Source organism: Periplaneta americana, chromosome 12 (genome assembly GCF_040183065.1).
Source record: "Periplaneta americana isolate PAMFEO1 chromosome 12, P.americana_PAMFEO1_priV1, whole genome shotgun sequence".
Taxonomy (NCBI): domain Eukaryota; kingdom Metazoa; phylum Arthropoda; class Insecta; order Blattodea; family Blattidae; genus Periplaneta; species Periplaneta americana.
This window is the reverse complement of record NC_091128.1, coordinates 10,248,205-10,269,624: the sequence shown is the minus strand read 5'-3', so window position 1 is coordinate 10,269,624 and position 21,420 is coordinate 10,248,205. Positions and strand designations below refer to the sequence as shown.

Here is a 21,420-nt window from a genome sequence, read left to right as displayed (position 1 = left end):
CCAGTGAAAACAATTCCATTTCTGTGAGTTAACCTAAATAACAATTAATTCATCTCTTATTTCTAGATGGAGGACCGCATACTGGCCCATTCCACATTGTACCAGAATTTCAAGAGAGTGCAGTACAACCTACACGTTCTGGTTAGTATAAATTTTTGGCAATTGTGAAAGTTTTTACAAAGATGCCGGTGAAAACAATTCCATTTCTGTGAGTTAACCTAAATAACAATTAATTCATCTCTTATTTCTAGATGGAGGACCGCATACTGCCCCATTCCGCATTGTACCAGAATTTCAAGAGAGTGCAGTACAACCTACACGTTCTGGTCAGTATATATTTTTGGCAATTGTGAAAGTTTTAACAAAGATGCCAGTGAAAACAATTCCATTTCTGTGAGTTAACCTAAATAACAATTAATTCATCTCTTATTTCTAGATGGAGGACCGCATACTGCCCCATTCCACATTGTACCAGAATTTCAAGAGAGTGCAGTACAACCTACACGTTCTGGTCAGTATATATTTTTGGCAATTGTGAAAGTTTTAACAAAGATGCCAGTGAAAACAATTCCATTTCTGTGAGTTAACCTAAATAACAATTAATTCATCTCTTATTTCTAGATGGAGGACCGCATACTGCCCCATTCCGCATTGTACCAGAATTTCAAGAGAGTGCAGTACAACCTACACGTTCTGGTCAGTATATATTTTTGGCAATTGTGAAAGTTTTAACAAAGATGCCAGTGAAAACAATTCCATTTCTGTGAGTTAACCTAAATAACAATTAATTCATCTCTTATTTCTAGATGGAGGACCGCATACTGCCCCATTCCGCATTGTACCAGAATTTCAAGAGAGTGCAGTACAACCTACACGTTCTGGTCAGTATATATTTTTGGCAATTGTGAAAGTTTTTACAAAGATGCCGGTGAAAACAATTCCATTTCTGTGAGTTAACCTAAATAACAATTAATTCATCTCTTATTTCTAGATGGAGGACCGCATACTGGCCCATTCCGCATTGTACCAGAATTTCAAGAGAGTGCAGTACAACCTACACGTTCCGGTTAGTATAAATTTTTGGCAATTGTGAAAGTTTTTACAAACTTGTCGGTGAAAACAATTCCATTTCTGTGAGTTAACCTAAATAACAATTCATCTCTTATTTCTAGATGTAGATCTACCTGGACCTTCGAATGTATACAACAAAGGGAGTAGATCTGAAGAATGTTCATTATCAGTGACAAATGTAAACACACAAACACCAACTGTGCTCAGTTCCAATACCCCTAGAAAGTGAAAACTAAAACGTAGCATCTGTACTTTAAAGAGAAAAAATAGGAAAATGGAAAAACAAATTGAAACCAATAACGAGAAATCTGTATTGTCAGATGTTACATGTGAAGACTTTAAAGTGTTATGCGAGAAATTCCTCCCTAAAAAATGTATTGATTTTGTTAAACAGCAGGCCGATCTTCATAACAAGACACCCCATCAAAGAAGATACTCCGAAGAATTTTTGAACACTTGTTTGAAAATATATTGTATGGGTCCTAAAGCTTACAGAGGTATGTCCAAAATATTTACATTGCCAACGAAAAGAACCTTGAACAGGATCACAGAAAGTATAGATTTTAAAGCTGGCTTAAACAATTTCATCTTTGAAGCTCTCAAAGAAAAGATTCTTACATTTTGTGACGCTGATAGAAATTGTTGCCTTTGTTTAGATGAAATGTCCATAAAATCTAATTTGTTTTATTGCATAGGGAAAGATGAGGTGGTGGGATTTGAAGATTTGGGGGAAGGAAAAAGTTTTAGGCCAGCTTTAAATGTTTTGGTGTTCATGCTGAAAGGTATATATTACAACTGGCATCAGCCTCTTGCCTATTTCTTTGTTCATAATACATGTTCAGCCTCAAAACTGAAAGATTTGCTGTACACGGTTATTTCAAAAGTGAATGCTATTGGTTTGAAAGTTAGAATAGTTATTAGTGACATGGGAGCCTCAAACATTAAGCTAGCTAATACCTTATTCAAGGATGAACCAGTATTTCTAGTTCAGAATGAAGAAATAATTTATATGTTTGACACTCCACATCTTAAGAAGGCGACAAGAAATAATCTTCTAACCAACACTTTTCACTTCAGAGGGGAGACGACCTCTTGGCAATATATTGTGGAATTTTTTAACAAAGACCAAGCATTGCCAAACAGATTGGCTCCTAAATTAACGGATTCACATATGCATCCCACAAATCCAGAAAAAATGAAAGTGAAATTAGCAGTTCAGGTTTTAAGTTCGACAGTTGTAGCTGCAATGTCGATGAAAATTTCTCTTAGAGGTAGTGTTACAGAAGATTATAAATATGGTGATAAAAAAACAAATCATTCACTGTCACAAAACACCTTAACAGGATTAGCAAGCAAAGCAGTATTATGAGAGAATCAGTACATGTATCAAAACCTAAAAGAGATTTAACTGAAATGTATAATAAAATTATTATTAGTATTTATCTTGTATGTAGAGAAGTTTCCATGGTGTGTTTTCTGGCCTGTATGCAATATTACATTATAATTTTTGAAAGAAGATGCAGTCTTGTGTGTATTTATATTTTCATATGTTAGCGCGATGTATTTTTTTGTGTTCTTGTGTGGTGTTTGTTTCTTGTGGTCATAGTATTAATAGTGGTAATGTTTCGTCTTTTTTTTTATGATGTAGTCTGTTATGTTGAAGTGTATCCATTCTCTTATGCTGTGTATTTGATAATGTAAATTTCCTCATTGTTGGGCCATTTGTATGTTGATTAATTTGTATACCATGGACCAAAATGCTGCATGTTTGTGTTCTATTGGATAATTAGATGTGTTGTGGATTCCCTATAAAACTGTCAGCACTTGTTTAATGAAGTATTTCATTTCAATGATGAACATTGAAACTGTCGTATGTATTTTGGTATTAGTACTGTAATTGTGTTTTGGATACATAGTTATGTGTTATAATAGTTCAAGTAAATAATTACTATCATACATCAACCCCTATCAACATCTATGGATTGTAACATATACCTGAAAATTCACTTCCTTCACTCCCATCTTGACTTTTTCCCCGAGAATTATGACGATTTCAGTGATGAGCATGATGAGCGCTTTCATCAAGAAATTTCAACTACGGAGAAAAAGAAAATACCAAGGACAGTGGAGTACCAATATGCTAGCAGACTATTGTTGAACTTTATCTCGTGATTTACTTCATGTCCAGTATAAAAGAAAATGCAGAAAAAGAAAGCTGTAATCTTCTAAACAGTGAATATTTAACATTATTATATAAAGCAGTATTTTGAATAGATATAAATTCTAAAATTTCTCAAAAACCGTAAGCAACAACGGTTTTTGTCATTTTCGTATTCAGGAGGCTCAAATTATATAAAAAAACATGTATCACATGATCAGCGCAGAAAAAAAAAGTTAAAATTTGTTCGCAGTGTTATTAGGCCCACTTTGTACACCCAGGTAGTTAGGCCTACAATTCTGCAATGCTTGGGGAAAGTGGCATTAGTTTCCACAAACATTTTGTAATAATTTATTGACAATTTACGGAACATCTGCTCGCTTGGGAAAAGAGACACAAGTATTTCTCCCATTACAATAATTCATACAGAATAAAATCAAATCGACATAAACCAGTGTAAAGACAGTTTCCCTGGTGTATGTGTTTTGCAACATATGATCCAAGACGAAATGCAATGGATATGAAGATACAGAATAAAACATAAGCACTTAGCTAAAAGTTTATTTCATTTCGTTGATGAACAATGAAATTGTCGTGTGTATTTTGGTATTATTACTGTAAATTGTGTTTTGGACTAAATATTATGTAGTTACATATAATAGTTAAGGTAGATAATTATTAGGCCCACTTTGTATATCTAGGTACGTAGTTTGGCCTACAATCAGGTACTGGTATACAGTGAACATACATTTTTAATTGCTACAAGCTACCCGAATTCTTGTTTATTTATTGAATGTTTCCCTGGTGTATGTATTTTACAACATAGTGTGATCCAAGACAAAATGCAATGGATATTGTGATACAGAATAAAACAGCACGCACTTCGCTAATAGTATATTATTTTATTTCAATCATGAACACTGGAATTTTATATGTAACTTGAAAAGAAAAAGTAAATTTTCATTAGACGTACATTATAAAACAAATATCGCTATATAACGAAGGAGTACAACAGTTATTACATATGAAAGTTTAACCACAATAGTTTAACATGTCTAAATGTGATCTGAACAGCTGAACGTTAGCTCAGCTGTCAGCTCTGCCGATACTAGCGACATAGTTGGATTCATTGAGAACTAGACCTTGCTGAGCTCGATTTTAGTACCAACAACATCAAAGGTGCCGACAAGAATTGTCCCTACTGTATGTTCTCTATACTGTGGCCTATCTTACTTACAAAAACATGTCCTAAGAACCAAAAACACATACCTCATATGTTAACATTCCATATAGTTTAGTAGGCCTACGTCATCAATTTCGGGACAGGGCATCCTCCACCAGTTGTTTTTAGTTATTTCTTCAACTAAAAGTAAATAAATATATACTTAATTAGAATAATTCACTCTTTGAAATCCAATATTTTATAATAGTTACGTCTAGGCCTAACCTAAAAATATTACGTATAATATTATAACATTTCTACTTACATTTTCGATATTTCTTCTTGTATAGTCAAATTCCCCCACGCTGCCATGTATATTTCTTGTTTTTTTTTTTACCACAGAAGAAAAAACAAATAGTTTATTGTAGTTTAATAGCGTCAATAACCTCACAAATAAACAGAAACGATCCGGAATCGCTTGCGTCTGAGCATGACAATTGCCAGTCTGCACATGCGCAGTAGCAGTTTCAGCATCGTGTAACAGTTTCCAAAGCTAATACGCCGACTAATGTAGCCACTGATTAATCGGCGTCTCTGAATCCTGTAAAAGTTACCTGGCTATAACCGGGGCTAGTTTAGAACGCTAGTAGCATGGGCTAGCGCGATGTCTATGAATAGGGCCCTTAAATTTTATGGTATAACTCCCCCTAGTAGCCGCAGGACCTTGACATTGGTGGGGGAGCTTGTGAGTACCAATGAAACCGGGGGCTGTACTGGTAGAGTTACTCATGCCAGAGAGATCCCGGTGGAGGTACCTGACAAAGAAGCGGCTTTCCAATAACACCAACTGAAATCCAACCCAAATGGGGCTCCCAGCTGGAGAACCTTGGTGGGACTCCCAGTTGGAGCACCACTTTGGTGTACGGGTTGGTCTACCCAAGCCAAGGTGGAAAGTATCGTGCCGAGGGCTGAATGGCACTGGGGTAGTAAAATAATCAGTGTTGCTAACGATCTCTGTAGGGCACCAGGCGACACCCTGCAGTACTTAGCCTTCCCAACATATTCTGGGCTCTGTGCTGGGTGACCTTTAGTTCCCCGGTTCTCGTGGGACCAAAATGCAGGACACTAGAACAAAAGAGGATGTTAGAGACTCTCCAGCTGAGGGACATCTAACATCGGATAAAGGGATGGGGATCACTGCCTCTTCCATAAACAGGCTGCACCTGGGCTCAAAAAAACTATCAGGGGCAGAAAGAAAGAGAAGGAGAAGGGAAAGGGAAGCGATGTTGAGAGCCGGGAGCACTGCGCACCCAGGCCCTTCATCTCTACCAACTGGTGTTGTGAGCGGAGCCAAACCAAAGACTCCCAAGAGGACTAGGTCTAGCACTGCCACTCCACCCTCGGCAGGGATTCAGCCTGTAAAGAGACCCAAGGGCATTGTTCCTGAAGTCTCTTACTGCGAGGCCTTAGCAACTTTTAATTTTATTTTTTTATTTTAGTGGGTTATTTTACGACGCTTTATCAACAGCTTAGGTTATTTAGCGTCTGAATGAGATGGTGATAATGCCGGTGAAATGAGTCCGGGGTCCAACACCGAAAGTTACCCAGCATTTGCTCATATTGGGTTGAGGGAAAACCCCGGAAAAAACCTCAACCAGGTAACTTGTCCCAACCGGGAATCGAACCCGGGCCACCTGGTTTCGCGGCTAGACGTGCTAACCGTTACTCCACAGGCATGGACAGCAACTTTTAAAATAGCTATCGTCGGGACATCATATCCTGATGACAAGCTAATAGAAAGTGACATTGGTCACATTCAGGCGGCGATCCTGAGGGGATTAGACGGCGCGCAATCTGGTGAGCCTCTACCACTCCTCAGGACATTTTCATTACAGGATGGGGCCCTGATCTACTATTGTGAGGATCAGAACTCATGTTTATGGCTCCAGAAATGCCTTAATGGAACAACAATTAGGGATAATTTTGTTCTAAAGGTAATAGATGCCAAGGAACTACCTAAACGAGTTAAGGTAGCCTTTAGGACCCGGATCCTAAGGTGCTGCTGAGACGAGTCCAACTACTCAATCAAGGGCTCTGCACAGAGCATTGGAAAGTGGTCAATAAGCAGACCGATCCAACTGGTCAGCGTTTAATTTTGCTGATAGACCAGGAATCGGCTGAAAAAATTTCAGAGAAGGGGCTGACCGCCTATACTGGGGTAGACAAGGGTCAATTCAAGATCCTACTCGACCCCAATAAAAAGGCGACTCAAGACGCTCAAGAGGCAGCTGCTGGAGTGGATGATTCTCCGGAGTCCATGGAGACTGGAATCCCGGAGGAAATTCCCGCTCAAGAGGCTGTATAAGTGAGTATTTTAATTGGGTAATTATGAAAGTAATTCAAATTAACCTTCACCATTGCAAGGCAGCTTCTGCCTTACTAAGCAAGAAACTGGCTAGTGAAAATATAGACATTGCTCTCATACAAGAACCATGGGTATACAGGGAATTTGTTAGGGGAGTTAATTGTACTGGAGGCACTCTTCACTGCCCCAATACTGACAATCCAAGAACTTGCATTTATGTTAGAGACTGGATGGATGCTTTGCTTAAAGTAGAGTTCTGTTCCAGGGATGTAACTACTATAGAGACGTCCATAAGGGAGGGGGGCAGAAAGAGGATTTTACAATTCTCATCTGCCTACCTTCCTTATGATGAACCTAACCCACCATCGGAAACGGTGAGGAGACTTGTCTCCCACTGCAACGAAACGGGTAAGGAACTCATCATAGGGACTGATGCCAACGCCCACCATGTGCTGTGGGGAAGCTCTGACATCAATCCAAGGGGCGAACAGCTGCTGGAATATCTGGTATATTCTAAATAAAGGTAACGAACCAACTTTTGTTAATTCACAGAGAAGGGAAGTTATTGATTTAACGCTGGGGACTAAATTGGTTGAGGACCTAGTTTTTAACTGGTATGTATAATCAGATACGTCTGCCTCTGATCATAGATATATATACTTTAGAATTAAATCACAGATCACTAATCCAATGATCATTAGGAACTCGAGGAATACCGACTGGGACGCATACAGGATGGACCTATCGGCATTGACAGCGGGTATATCAATGGACATTCGTTCTATAATAGATGTGGAGTTTGCAGTTGACCAGTTGCAACAGTCAATTCTCCTATCATATTATAATAATTGCCATGCTAAGGTCGCAGGCTCGCCAAGACTGGTTCCTTGGTGGTCAAAAGAGCTAAGCGAACTTAAACGTAATACAAGGAAACTTTTCAAACTTGCTAGGAGAACTGGTGACTGGATTACCTATCAGAGGGAACTCACCAGTTACAACAAGGCTATTCAGAAAGCAAAAAGGCAATCATGGAGGGAGCACTGTGAAGGGATCGAAAGTATTCCTAGCAGTGCCAGACTCATGAAGCTAATGGCAAAAAGTGCTAACAGAAATGTTAGCACAATTAAACTGCAAGATGGCAGTTATACACAGTCTGGAAAAGAAACGTTGCTTCAATTAGCTAACGCACATTTTCCAGAATCAGAGGTAGTTAACAATGGTCGGATGGCTGATCAGGTGCAACCGGAACTGTTCCGCTTGTGTTCGAGCAAGGAGGACTGGGCCCTGGTCAGGGATGTGATCACGTTAACTAAAATAAAATGGGCCATTTATTCTTTTGACCCATATAAATCAGCAGGACCTGACCAGATCATACCTGCACTGCTGCAACAAGGTATGGACTCTATACAGTCCATACTATGTAGCATCTACAGGGTCTGCCTAGCCTCTGGATATGTTTCACAAGCATGGACGCAGACCAAGGTTATATTTATACCTAAACCGGGGCGTCCAAGCTATGCTGTTGCGAAAGCATACCGCCCGATCAGTCTCTCCTCGTTTCTTTCAAAGACACTAGAGAGATTAGTGGATAGACATATTAGGGACAAGGTGTTGAAGGAATTTCCTTTACATAAGTACCAGTTTGCCTATCTACCTGGGAAATCTACAGAAGCAGCACTTCATCAGGTAGTCTCGTCTATCGAGAAGGGGCTGGCTTTTAAAGAAATTGCCATAGGAGCTGGATGTTGAAGGAGCGTTTGATAAAACTTCTTGCGAAGTAATACTAACAGCATTTCAAGAACACAATGTACCTCCGCTTATTTGCAAGTGGATACATTACATGTTAAAAAGCAGGCAAATTACCATGAGCTTGGTTGGGGAAACACTCAGGGTGTCTGTGGCTGGGGGCTGCCCACGGGGAGGCGTTCTTTTGCCTCTGCTGTGGGACCTAGTAGTGGATGCCTTGTTTCGGGAACTCAACAAGGCTGGGTATCTTGCCATTGGATATGCAGACGATATTGCTGTAATCGTAAAAGGGAAATTTCCCACCACAGTCATTGACGTGCTCCAAGTAGCACTGAAAAATATTGAAAATTGGTGTAACAGAACTAAGCTTTCTGTTAATCCTAACAAGACGGTACTGGTACCTTTCACAAGGATGAGATCTGTGGGGAACCTTAGGAAACCCACACTCTTCGGTGAAAGAATACCATACTCTCACAGGTTAAATACCTTGGACTTATTCTAGACAAGAAATTAACCTGGAAAGATCATTTAGATTATTGCATAGCCAAAGCATACAGGGTCTTTTGGACCTGTAGAAGGATGCTTGGCAAAACATGGGGTCTAAAACCTAGGATTGTGTACTGGATATACATTACTATGGTTAGACCTATACTCTCTTATGCTGCACTTATGTGGTGACCAAGAGTTAAATTAAGGAACTGTAGAACAGAACTCAACAAGTTGCAAAGAGTGTTCTGCATTTCAGTAACAGGAGCCTTCAGAACGACTCCTACAGCGGCAATTGAAATGCTAATAGGACTCACTCCTCTGCATATTTGGATTGAAGCTGAGGCCCTTAAGGCATTTCACAGAATTTGCCGTCAGACAAAGGTGTTCAATGTTGAACACCTTAATCATCTCAAACTCCCTTGGGATAGGAGTGTCGGTGATGCCCTGAGCATGGAAACTGACATCCTAGAACCAAGGGTTTTGTTTGACAAAACGTTCACAGTTACATACCCAGAACGCAGTGAATGGAAGGACCGGACTAAACTGGTTAACAATAAGGGCCCAGTTTGGTATACTGATGGCTCCAAAACCAAATCAGGAACCGGGGCTGGATTGTTTGGCAATGGTACCAGACTTTCTTTTAGCCTAGGTCAATACGCCACTATCTTTCAGGCTGAGGTCTTTGCTATCTTAGCCAGTGTAAGTGAAAGTATTAGAACGGGCTATTCAGGTAGACACATCCTTATACTTTCTGATAGCCAGGCGGCACTAAAGGCGATTGAATCACCTTTGGTCAAGTCGAAACTGGTACTGGAGTGCCGGAATACCCTCATGACACTGGCAAACACTAACTCGGTTCATCTGAGGTGGGTACCAGGACATGCAGGGATTCACGGAAACGAGAAGGCGGATGAGGCTGCTAAAGATGGAGCTGAGACCCCATTTATAGGACCAGAACCTGTGTTGGGACTATCTTCAAGACCAATTAAGCAGGTCATCAGGGATTGGGCTCACAGAAGACATATTAGCTACTGGAACTCAATTAAGGGCTGTAATCACAGCAAGGCCCTTATCAAAGGTCTTGCAAGGACAAAATCGAATGAGCTGCTGAGACTTAGCAAAAAGCAGCTCTCTTGGGCAACAGGATTTCTTACAGGACACTGTGCCCTGAAGAAAAACTTACATTTCCTCTGTGTGGGATTTGTTCAGTTTTTTATGGATTACTCCTTGAAGTGGGCAAACCCTACAAATCGCAATAACATCTGTTTCAACAGCTGAGTCAGAACGGAGTATCAGCACATTAAACAGAATAAAAACATTTCTCAGAAACACCATGGGTCAAGATAGGCTGAATTCGTTGACTTTCTGTCCTATTCATAAGGAGCATCTACATAAAATTCCGAACTTCAAAAACAGGGTCATCAAAAAGTTTGCCAACCAGAAGGACAGACGAGCACATCTTCTTTATAAATAATTCTGCAAATTGATGAGTTTAATGTTGAATTTGCATTATTATGTAGCTAGTAGTTTTACTTGTATTGTGCTGAACTAATTTTTAAGCAGAAACAATTAACTAAAGTTAAATAAAAAATCTTGGTGCATTATTTAACATATACCGCAAAATTTGTGAAACATCTGGCCCCACCAACAAAACTGATCACAAGCCGCCACTGGCAACAAGTAAAGGAAGAATGACAGCAAGAGGACATAATCGTGATGTTCGAAATGATTACACATGTTTCGAGTGAGACTCAATTTAGTGAGCTGAAAATATCAAACTTAGGCAAACTTGGTTATGTTTTATCACTTAGACTTTGATAAGATTCCTACTGTTATATTTTAAAATTCTAGTAGGGGCCTGACAATCCCCGTTATTGTCACTGAAATAATACGATGGAGCAAAAGCATAGCAAAAGCAGATTTATCCTTCGAAGAGGTGGAAAAATTCAAATATCTTGGAGCAACAGTAACAAATATAAATGACACTCTGGAGGAAATTAAACGCAGACTAAATATGGGAAATGCCTGTTATTATTCGGTTGAGAAGCTTTTGTCATCTAGTCTGCTGTCAAAAAGTCTGAAAGTTAGAATTTATAAAACAGTTATATTATCGGTTGTTCTGTATGGTTGTGAAACTTGGACTCTCACTTTGAGAGAGGAACAGAGATTAAGGGTGTTTGAGAATAAGGTTCTTAGAAAAATATTTGGGGCTAAGAGGGATGAAGTTACAGGAGAATGGAAAAAGTTACACAACGCAGAGATGCACGCACTGTATACTTCACCTGACATAATTAGGAACATAAAATCCAGACGTTTGAGATGGGCAGGACATGTAGCACATATAGGCGAATCCAGAAGTGCATATAGAGTGTTAGTTAGGAGGCCGGAGGGAAAAAGACCTTTGGGGAGGCCGAGACATAGATGGGAAGATAATATTAAAATGGATTTGAGGGAGGTGGAATATGATGGTAGAGACTGGATTAATCTTGCTCAGGATAGGGACCAATAGCAGGCTTATGTGAGGGTGGCAATGAACCTCCGGGTTCCTTAAAAGCCAGTAAGTAAGTAAGTAAGTAAAAGCATAGCTGACTGTAAAAATGCAGCAGGGGTAGTATGGTACCTAACTTACTGCATTAGGCACAAAATAAGAGGAAAAAAATAATTATGTGTTAAAATTATTAAAGCGCTCTGTTGGTAGATTTATGTATATGGACTTACTGGTACTTCAAATTAATAATTCTCCATATGGAGAATGCGATGCTACTACTAACCTCAATTTCGATAATTTCTGATTTATACAACTAGGCGTCCAAGCAGGCCAATTGACATACAGTATTATAGAAGATAGATTTATTCATTTCATAATATTCTTAAAGTTGCTTTACAGCATAGAATAAAGAACATGTCCAATTCTTATGTTTGACATAAAAATGTTAATCTGAAATATATTCAAAATTAATACCGATACCTTAATAACAATAACATATTATACAATGCAATATGTTTACCATTTAATAATATTAAATATTTACACAGTACTGTGAAATGTCAAGAATTCATCTACAGAATAAAAAGTGTGAGATATTAAGTAATTTTTTAGTTATACCTTAAATAATGCAGGGTTTTGGTTATGATTCTTAATGTCTTCAGGAAGACTATTGAAAATTTTTACTATCATGTAACACATTCCCCTTTGATAGCATGATAAATTTAATGATGGTGTATGAAAATCATTCTTTCTGCGAGTATTTATACTATATATGGCTGGATTAGTTGGAAAATTTTCTTTATTACATAATATGAAATTTATTAAAGAGCATATAATTATACTAATTTGTTAAGGTCAGAATCTCTAATTTAAAAAAAAAAGGTCTACATGATTCTCTAGCCTTTGCTCCAACTATTACCTATTCTAATTGCTTTTTTTTGTAATAAGAATAGGATATATTTTTACTACCTGCTGTCCACACCTGTGGAGTAATGGTTAGCGCGTCTGGCTGCGAAACCAGGTGGCCTGGGTTTGATTCCCAGTTGGGGCAAGTTATCTGGTCGAGGATTCTTTTGGGGTTTTCCCTCAACCCAATATGAGCAAATGCTGGGTAATGTTTGGTGCTGGACCCCGGACTCATTTCACCAGCATTATCACGTTCATCTCATTCAGACGCTAAATAACGTAAGATGTTGATAAAGCGTCATAAAATAACCTACTAAAAATACTATCTGCTGAATTTCCCCAAAATATTATTCCGTAGGATATAACGGAATGAAAATAGACAAAATATGTTGTCTTTAAGATACTGCTGTTGAGAAACTGTTGTAACAACCTAATTGTGAAGAAATATTTAGAATGTAAAATGTACCAAAAGTCAAAAGGAGAATAGCAACGGCAAAGGAAGCTTTTAATAAAAAAGGAGCATCTTCTGCGGATGTCTGCAGAAAGAACTAAGGAAGAGACTAGTGAAGTGCTTTATGTGGAGTGTAGCAGAAACATGTATGGGGGGAGAAATATGGACATTACGACGAAGTGAAGAGAAGCGAATAGAAGCATTTGAAATGTGGATATGAAGAAGGATGGAGCATGTGAAATGGACAGACAGAGTAAGAAACGAAGCTGTGTTGGAAAGAGTGGATGAAAAAAGAATGATTCTGAAACTGATCCGAAAGAGGAAAAGAAATTGGCTGGGTCATTGGTTGAGAAGAAACTGCCTACTGAAGGATGTACTAGAAGGAATGGTGAACGGGAGGAGTTCAAAGCAGAAGAAGATATCAGATGACAGACGACATTAAGATATATGGATCATATGAGGAGACAAAGAGGAAGGCAGAAAATAGGAAGGACTGGAGAATGGTGGGTTTGCAGTGAAAGACTTGCCCTTGGGCAGTACACTGTGAATGAATGTCAGTGATGTGCGGTGACCCAACAGATTACCCAACCAGCCACGTAGTCAAGTTTTCTTTTCCTTCTTACTATTTATATTTGATTCAAATACTTATAACATTACTAATTATAAAAATACGTTGGTATTTGGTACCAATTTTTTTATATATATAAAATCTATAAGATTAGGCCTACTGCAACTACTGCCTAAAATTAAAAATACTATTAAGTATTGGTAAGTTGTGACGAGCTATTCCATCTTGTTGGGGAAACATGTGGTAATTGTCGACCCAGAAATTCATCAAGAAATTTTGTGTGCTTTGATGATTTGGAGAAAAACAATGCAAGCCCAGAAAGAGTAGCAAAAAAAAAATACGGCATTCAGGAATACTTGAAGCACTTTGGGACAGTGCTAAATTTAAACAGTGTGCATAACAGTGAACAAAGAGAGCTTGTGGAAAAGACGCCTTAATATTAGCTTGACACCATGTAATGAAGAGGCCATCACTGCACTTCCACCGTAGCTCTGTGCGACAAGTTTCTTACTGCAGTTTGAAAAGTCTTGAATATGTCTTAAAAATAAGATCAGAATGTGCTGCCGCTGTTTTGTCTTCACTTACATCATGGAGAAACACAAACCGCTCTACCACCCTTTCTTCAATTGTATATCGATAAACGAGAGAAAATTATGATTTATTCGAGACGTCAGTTGTCTCATCAGCTAATATGGCAAAAGAAAATTAGATTTCTGTAATTGCTGTTCAATTTCCTTATGAAGTGCACTGGCAACAGATTCAATTAAATCATTTTGAATACGATTTGATACACCTTTGAATACTGTAGATGTCTCCAAGTGATTTTTTAGAAGAGGGTCGTACTGGGCGGTGTAGTCCAAAAGTTCTAAATAATTACCGTGGTTGGGCATTTTCGACTTACTGTTTCCTCTAAATGAAAGTTCCAGTTTTGCAAGTAAATAAATGGCGTTTATAAGCCTTTTCAGAATGTCTCTATTGCGTGTTACCTTTTCATTATGTAGAATAATATTTTGTTGTGTTTGGTCACTTAGCTCAGTTTCAATATGCACAGTTTCAAAAGTAGCGAGTGCGTTAGAAGCACGAATATGTGCAATAGCAACATCATGACCACGTATTGCTTTAGTTAAATTACAGTATTTAGTTTTTGTTGCTGAATTAAATTATTATTATCACCAGACATAATCAAAACTTTTCATTGCACTTATATACACGTACACAATGTAACTACAAAGTACCGGTACAAACAAACGTGAGAGAAACAGTATGTTTTACACTCATTCGACTTCGCGCACACAGCCAGCCCAGGCAGGCTACAGGCTGCTTGGGGTATATGCATCTACTATAGTCTCGTGAGGCGCCCCTCATTGGCTAGAAGTTATGATGATGTGGGTTGTCATGGCAACCTCCATGCTAACCTGCATTTAGCACTGCTGGCACACTGGTGCCAGCTCGGGAACGCAGTATGTGCATTGTATATGCCCCATCACGCGACTTACAATTAACAAAACGTATTTAGAAACGTTTCAGGACTTCATGATTAAATAAACAGAAAGTTTAATCATGGATTTACGTAGATATCGTGATCCTTATAATCAATCAGTGCTGCCCAAGCCATGCTTGGGTTGCTTGGGTGGACTGCACGTCACTGATGAAAGTGTCAAAAATGATGTGAAAAAGAAAATAAGATATGTAAGTCTATGAACGGAGTTATAACAACAGAGTTTATTCATGCCAGGTCTCAGAGCATGTACTGTATAATGAATGAAACAGGTTTGTTTTCTCTCAAATGTTCAAAAACATAACCTAAAAATCCTAAATCTGAAATCGATATGGTCTTCCTACTACCATTTTTAAATACATGCAAGATATACTACCTGAGCATCAGTTTAATAGTAATTCAACTTACCGACTGGTGTGACAAAATTATTTCCAGGAGGACTGGCTGGTTCAGGCAGTGTGGGGACCTGATACAGCAGCCAATAATGATAACAAGATGGCTCCTCCTTGTAGCCTGCTATGGTGTGTACATAGTGTCCATTGGGCCACTCTGTTGCCTCAAAACTGCAAAAAGAATTGTACAGGAAGCTATTTTATGTGTAATCAGTGGTGGTGTTCTAATTTTCCAACAAACAGTTCTTTCGCTAATGACCCAAATTTCATAATTTTAATATGAATTATGTTAAGTAAGGTAACAATAAGCAGCTATAAATAAAGAGAAACTGCACAGAAGTATGTGTAGGGCAATGGTGGACATTCCTGCGGCATTGCAGCAGTGATGTCAGACCTCAGCAAAGCATCAAACTTACCTCCTACCTTCCCCTTCCCCCAATCCATGAAAATACTGCACGTGTACATGGCGGATTATACTGGACTGCTGTACTTTGAAGCTTCATTAGTGATACAATGCCTTTCGCAGAATCATATGAATCGAGAGGATATCACACTTACAAGAAAGGCAGTTCTTTCATTTCTCACGTTTAGGATTAGTTACAAATATTCAGGACGCGAACTTAAATATGTACATTTTAAAAATAGATCATCTATTATACAAGTTCAAAGAACACAGATTCAGTGGTTTTCAAAGGATGGAGAAAGATTTCAATATTTTTGCCACTCCTTTTCATGTTTAAATTGAAAATGTTATCCCAGAATTGCAGTTAGAGGTACTGGATTTGCAGAATGATGGCTTCTTGAAAGCAGAATGTGAAGGCTACTGGGGGCTAAAATTTTTTAAAAGATGTCCAGTACTACATATCCACTGCTTAGACAGTTTGCTTGAAAAATAATGAGTACCGTCATTTCCCATAAATATGGTCCTGGAACATAACTACTGTCCATGATACAACTATTCAAATTTTGTACTCCATAACATAGTACCTCGTTTATCTATATTCTTGCTGTACTGTAGCTTGAATTCAAGTCACTGCAGCTATCTACGAACGGTCTATGTTACTTCTACAATGATCTTTGAATGGTTGTATCGTAGACCATAGTTGTGTTCCAGGACCACAGTTATGGGAAATGACGGTATGCATTCATCAACCTACCAGTGCAAACAGCTGATTTCTAAAATTAAATTTATAAAGTCCAGCTACAGATCCCGCTTAAGCGATGCTTGCGCAACTGAAAATAGCATGCACAGATAAATCCCAATTTCGAAGAAATTGCTTTGAAAAATGATTAATTAAATATCACGTGAATGGACTATTCTAATTATATATGGTAGGTAGGAGTGTAGTGGTGCAACTGTCTGTAAATCCGTCACTGCACTGTAGAGTGCAACCCCTCCCACGGTATGTAGTTGCCATTTAAATCCTGTCTTGTGGGTTGCGTTCATTTTGCCCACCACTGGTGTAGAGTTATTTAAAAACTCACAAATGCTGAGAGAAGAGAAATATAGAATATTTGCAACATCAATTAGCTTTGAATATCTGACCACACTGACAAATTGTTTGAAACATGTGAAAATGCATCTACACATGCACTTAACCCTCTAGCTTTTCACTTTCAACCACTCTATCATCTAGTTTACTTTTTTCAGTGTTATTGCTACCGCCACTACTGAAAAAAAAAAAACTTGATCAAATGTTTTGACGTTTCATTGCACTACAGCACTATACTGATTGCTCTCTGCAAATAAGAGAAAAGAGATTCAAACATAAGATTCAGTATTGCCAATACCATATTCTTAATGAAAAAAGTAATTTATTTCATAAAAATGAAATTAAAAATTGTAGGACAAGTATAAAAACAGGAAAATTAAGTACCGTCATTTCCCATAACTATGATCCTGGAACACAACTATGGTACATGATACAACTATTCAAAGAACATTGTAGAAGTAACATAGACCGTTTGTAGATAGCTGCAGTGACTTGACTTCAAACTACAGTATCTCTAAATATGTATTATATAAAAGTGTATCTGAAGTTAAAAAATATCCATTTAGGCCTACAGGAAACTACAAAAAATCCATAATTGTCTTTATATTAGTTAATTAACTCAATCACCAGACAATGACCATTTTCATTTCTTAGCACGTTAATTTTGCACTAATTAAGTGAACTGCAATATGCTGCCATCTAGTGAGCAAAAGTTCGATTCTTGCCGTGAGTGGAGTGTTATCTTCATTCTAGGGGATTCGTACTTCACCCTTGTCTTGCTTTCAGACATTCAAATAAAGAAAATCTCATCCAGAGAAATTGGCGTCTGGAAAGGTTCCCAAAAGGCTGGCTGCGTTTCCTATTCATTGCCGTAGGTAATTGGTGCAGTGAGGATCTCCAGTAACAGTCACCAAACTTCTACAGTATAGAAAAAAAATATAGATAAACGAGGTACTATGTTATGAAATACAAAATTTGAATGGACCATAGTTGTGTTCCAGGACTATAGTTATGGGATGACGGTATCTTATTTATGTACTTAATAGTGTACAGGGTCTTTCATAAGTAACGAGTCTATTGAAAAATTAATTATTTTGGATCATTTTTTGAAATGATGTTCATCCTCACGAGAAAAAACCCTTCCCTGTGCCGTACAGTCGATTTGGAAACAAACACCCTCTCCGCTTGCTGCCAGAGCTATTAAAATAATGAAAGAATGGTTAGCGTTTTAAAGCTTGATTAAAACAAATAAATGTAAAACCAGTTTCAATTGTTGACAAATTATGGTGTACAATTTTCAAACTATCTTCCATTCACTGAATGCACAAATGTAAGCGACGTATCACCTCTTCATGGACTCCAGTGAGCATGTCATGCGTAACCATTTGTATCGTGTGTTCAATTCGTTCCATTAATTCAGGAACAGTGTGTGGCTTAGTCGCAAAGATAGATTCTTGATGAATCCCCAGAAAAAGAAGTCTCAGGGCAGTTAAATCAGGTGATCGCAGAGGCCAACAGACTGAGCCTGTTTGGCTGATCCACCTGCCTGGAAACACTTCGTCTACAGAGTAAATGCTTAATTTGAGCGATACTGTTTCCAAATTCAAACCAGGCAGCAATTTTTCTCATCTGCAATAATGTTAAGCAGCTGAGTGCCATTCTATCATTCCAGTCTATCACAACAATGTATATAGGCATGGCTGTGTGCCATTATCCTTGGCATATAGAAGGCCATGCTCCAGGTCATTTTAAGTTGGCATCAAATGCACATTACACAAGGATAAGTAGCTTCCTCTGGTGGCAGGGGGAGGGGGGTGTTTGTTTTCAAATCGACTGTACGGCATGGGAAGGGTTCTTTCTCGTCAGGATGAACATCATTTCAAAAAATTATCCAAAACAGTTGATTTTTCAATAGACTCGTTACTTATGAAAGACTCTGTATTTTGTAGTAGAAAGTCTATATATTTTTTAAGTTATGTTTTTTATAAGAAGAAGAACGCACTAACATGCATATTGTTGAGTGTTTAACTTTGCTATATTCTTTTATAGAAACAGACCAATTTCTGCATTTTGTTATGTGTTATCTATCGCAATGTGATTCACATAAGAGTCATTCCACGTCAAATCGCACAAAATTATACAAATTTTGACCTTCATATTTCTGATTGCGTTTATATTTTTTTACCAACTCTATGGGTCTCATAAACCAACAAGTGTATTTTTATTTCCTCCAAAGTCCACATGTTTTTTAAATATTACATGTTAAAATTCGTTAAAAATGTCGCACAATGCAACATTTAAAGCGTCATATTTCTGACAATATTGATGTTAAAATTTTTTTGAAAAATGCATTTAAAAGCTTAAAGTACTGTCTTTTATTAAATATTTACTAACTAATTTTAATATAATTATTTCAAATATTTTTTTATAATTCAATTTTTAAAACATATACATCAATGTGAAAGAGACCTATTAAAAATCTAAAAAAATTCCTACTAGGTGCACTGAAGTATTCTTAATAATTCCAGAAAAAATCAGAATGGGATCTCCAATAGTTTAATGGAAATTTAATTACTTATGACAGAATGTGTAGCAGTCGGCGCAGCAGCAGTGGATGGGAAGCGTTAAAGCGCGCTAAGAGGTTTATCGGCAATGGATAATTGACTGAACGTTACAACATTACACCCAGTACGGATCAAGTTACTCGAGGAAACACTGCTAATTTACTTATTATGATATCTTCAAATAATTGTAAATTATGCTTTTCAAATGTTTCTTTTCATTCACATTTTAAATTTTCATTCGCCTACTTTCTTTCTTGAAAGAAAATTGTTTTACTAAATCTTCAGTTTTTGACAACGGAATGAAAGAATATAATTTTAATGTACCAGTTATTGGTTTTAGATTATGGTATCTGGCCTGCAAATTTTCAGTGTGGTTTTTGTGCTTATTGAATGGACAAAATATAAATGACACGTTAGAAATGTTTTTTGTGACTAATCAAACAGTTTTTTTTTGTGTTGTTATAGGATCTTGTATAGGCTAACTCTTGTGGCAAGTCTTTTAACAGTATCTCCAATGCCAACACATGGACCTTTACCATGCGACATTGCAAAGAAGTGTCATTCAGCACTAATTCCATAATCGTCTTCATGTAAGCAATTATTTTTTAATTTTTTTTTTTTTTTTTTTTTTTTTTTTGTGAACTTGATCCATTGGAAAAGTAGATGATTTTTTCCATATCGTTGAATTCTTTCTTTAAGAAATTGATTGCTTCGGACTGAAAAAAGTGAAAGGGATCGGTGTCATGTTTCATAGTTTCTGAGATGACATTACTTTTGTAACGAATTTCTGTGTCTCCTTTGAAATATACTACGAAAGGATTTATTTATTTATTTATTTAAATATACAGAATAAAGAATATAATTACAAATAAGAGAAATAGAAATAAAATAATACAATCAATATAAAAAAAGGAGATACAGTAGTATTAACAAAATTTGAGACTGAATGAGCAGCGCTCGTGTTCGGTCACAGTTCAGATATAATATTAATAGGCCTATAAGAGAATATAAAATAAAATAAAGTAGGAAGTAAAATTAAAATTGTACTGTATTGTGGCTTGGCATATGTTCCAATGCACACCTTGTATTGAATCTTGTATTACAAATGAATAATTTTCAGAAAAGTCTGCAATAACTATGTAATTTTCAGGCTGTACTTTCTTTGCATTCCGTCAAAAATAAAATATGGCTGACTTTTGAATGGATGATGATGCATCTTCTACATGAAAAACTTAACATGCTAGGGAGCCTTTTACTTTTGAAAATTTTCACGGGGGTATCGTTTTGTTGTACCTTTCTTTTCTTGATAGGGGATTCTATTGACATCAAACTCTTGTTTAATCCCTCAATATTACTGATTTCTAGCACTGTATCCATAGAACTGCTAGAAGAAATACTGGGATAATCAGTTTCTCTGTCTGCACTTTCATTTGATTCATGTTTATTAATATCACAAGAACTACCGGCTTCACATATAATTTCACCTGACCTATGCGGAAATTGATTGATTTTTACGGAACAAATCACATATTTGCACACTCAAAGACTCCTTTAAATTGAGCTTTATCAATAAGCCGCGACTTACGCGTCTTAGTGTACTTTTCTTTTTAAAAGCGTGATTAGGAAGGTAAATGGATTTAAACACTTGTTATATATTACGTGATCTTTACCATCACTCATGTTGTATAGAAGTCACATCACTGCGCGAAATTCAAACCCAAACTGATTATTTTTCTCTCATGCCATCTGTTTACTGCCTTACCCAGTCTTGCTATCATCAAACACTTGGCTATATTACAGTATAAACTGTGAAGGGCTTCCCCCTGAGCTGACAATAATAAAATAATTTTATGGGCTGAGAGGCCGTGGTCTATTAGTTGGTTTTATACCAGACGTTTCGTCTGCAACTGCGGCAGACATCTTCAGTGGAGTGGTATCCGAGGTCGCAAGACTCTTCTCGGCGTACCTGAGGCAACTGATCCTGTGTCTGGTTGTGCGGGCGTATTTATAGTGCGGCTCACGGGCCGAGGCCTGTTGTCACTGCAGTCCGCGCCGCTTTGTTCGCTGCT

At 37.6% G+C, this 21,420-nt stretch overlaps 1 protein-coding gene and 1 long non-coding RNA gene across 10 annotated transcripts in view; one reads left to right on the top strand and one right to left on the bottom strand.

Annotated features, from left to right (window-relative positions):
• Positions 1 to 21,420, bottom strand: part of LOC138710161 (putative per-hexamer repeat protein 5) — a 281,887-nt gene that overhangs the window by 188,989 nt on the left and 71,478 nt on the right. For all 8 annotated transcript variants that reach the window (XM_069840801.1, XM_069840799.1, XM_069840796.1 and 5 more), the window contains one exon: positions 15,311 to 15,465. The gene's annotated coding sequence lies outside the window, so the exon portion shown is untranslated. The remainder of the gene's footprint in view (positions 1 to 15,310; positions 15,466 to 21,420) is intronic.
• LOC138710164 (uncharacterized) lies at positions 62 to 3,027 on the top strand. 2 transcript variants are annotated; one of them, XR_011335127.1, is made up of 3 exons: positions 62 to 141; positions 992 to 1,066; positions 1,173 to 3,027. It is a non-coding gene; the product is annotated as an uncharacterized lncRNA (long non-coding RNA). The 2 variants fall into 2 exon arrangements; XR_011335126.1 differs by lacking the exon at positions 62 to 141 and adding an exon at positions 806 to 881.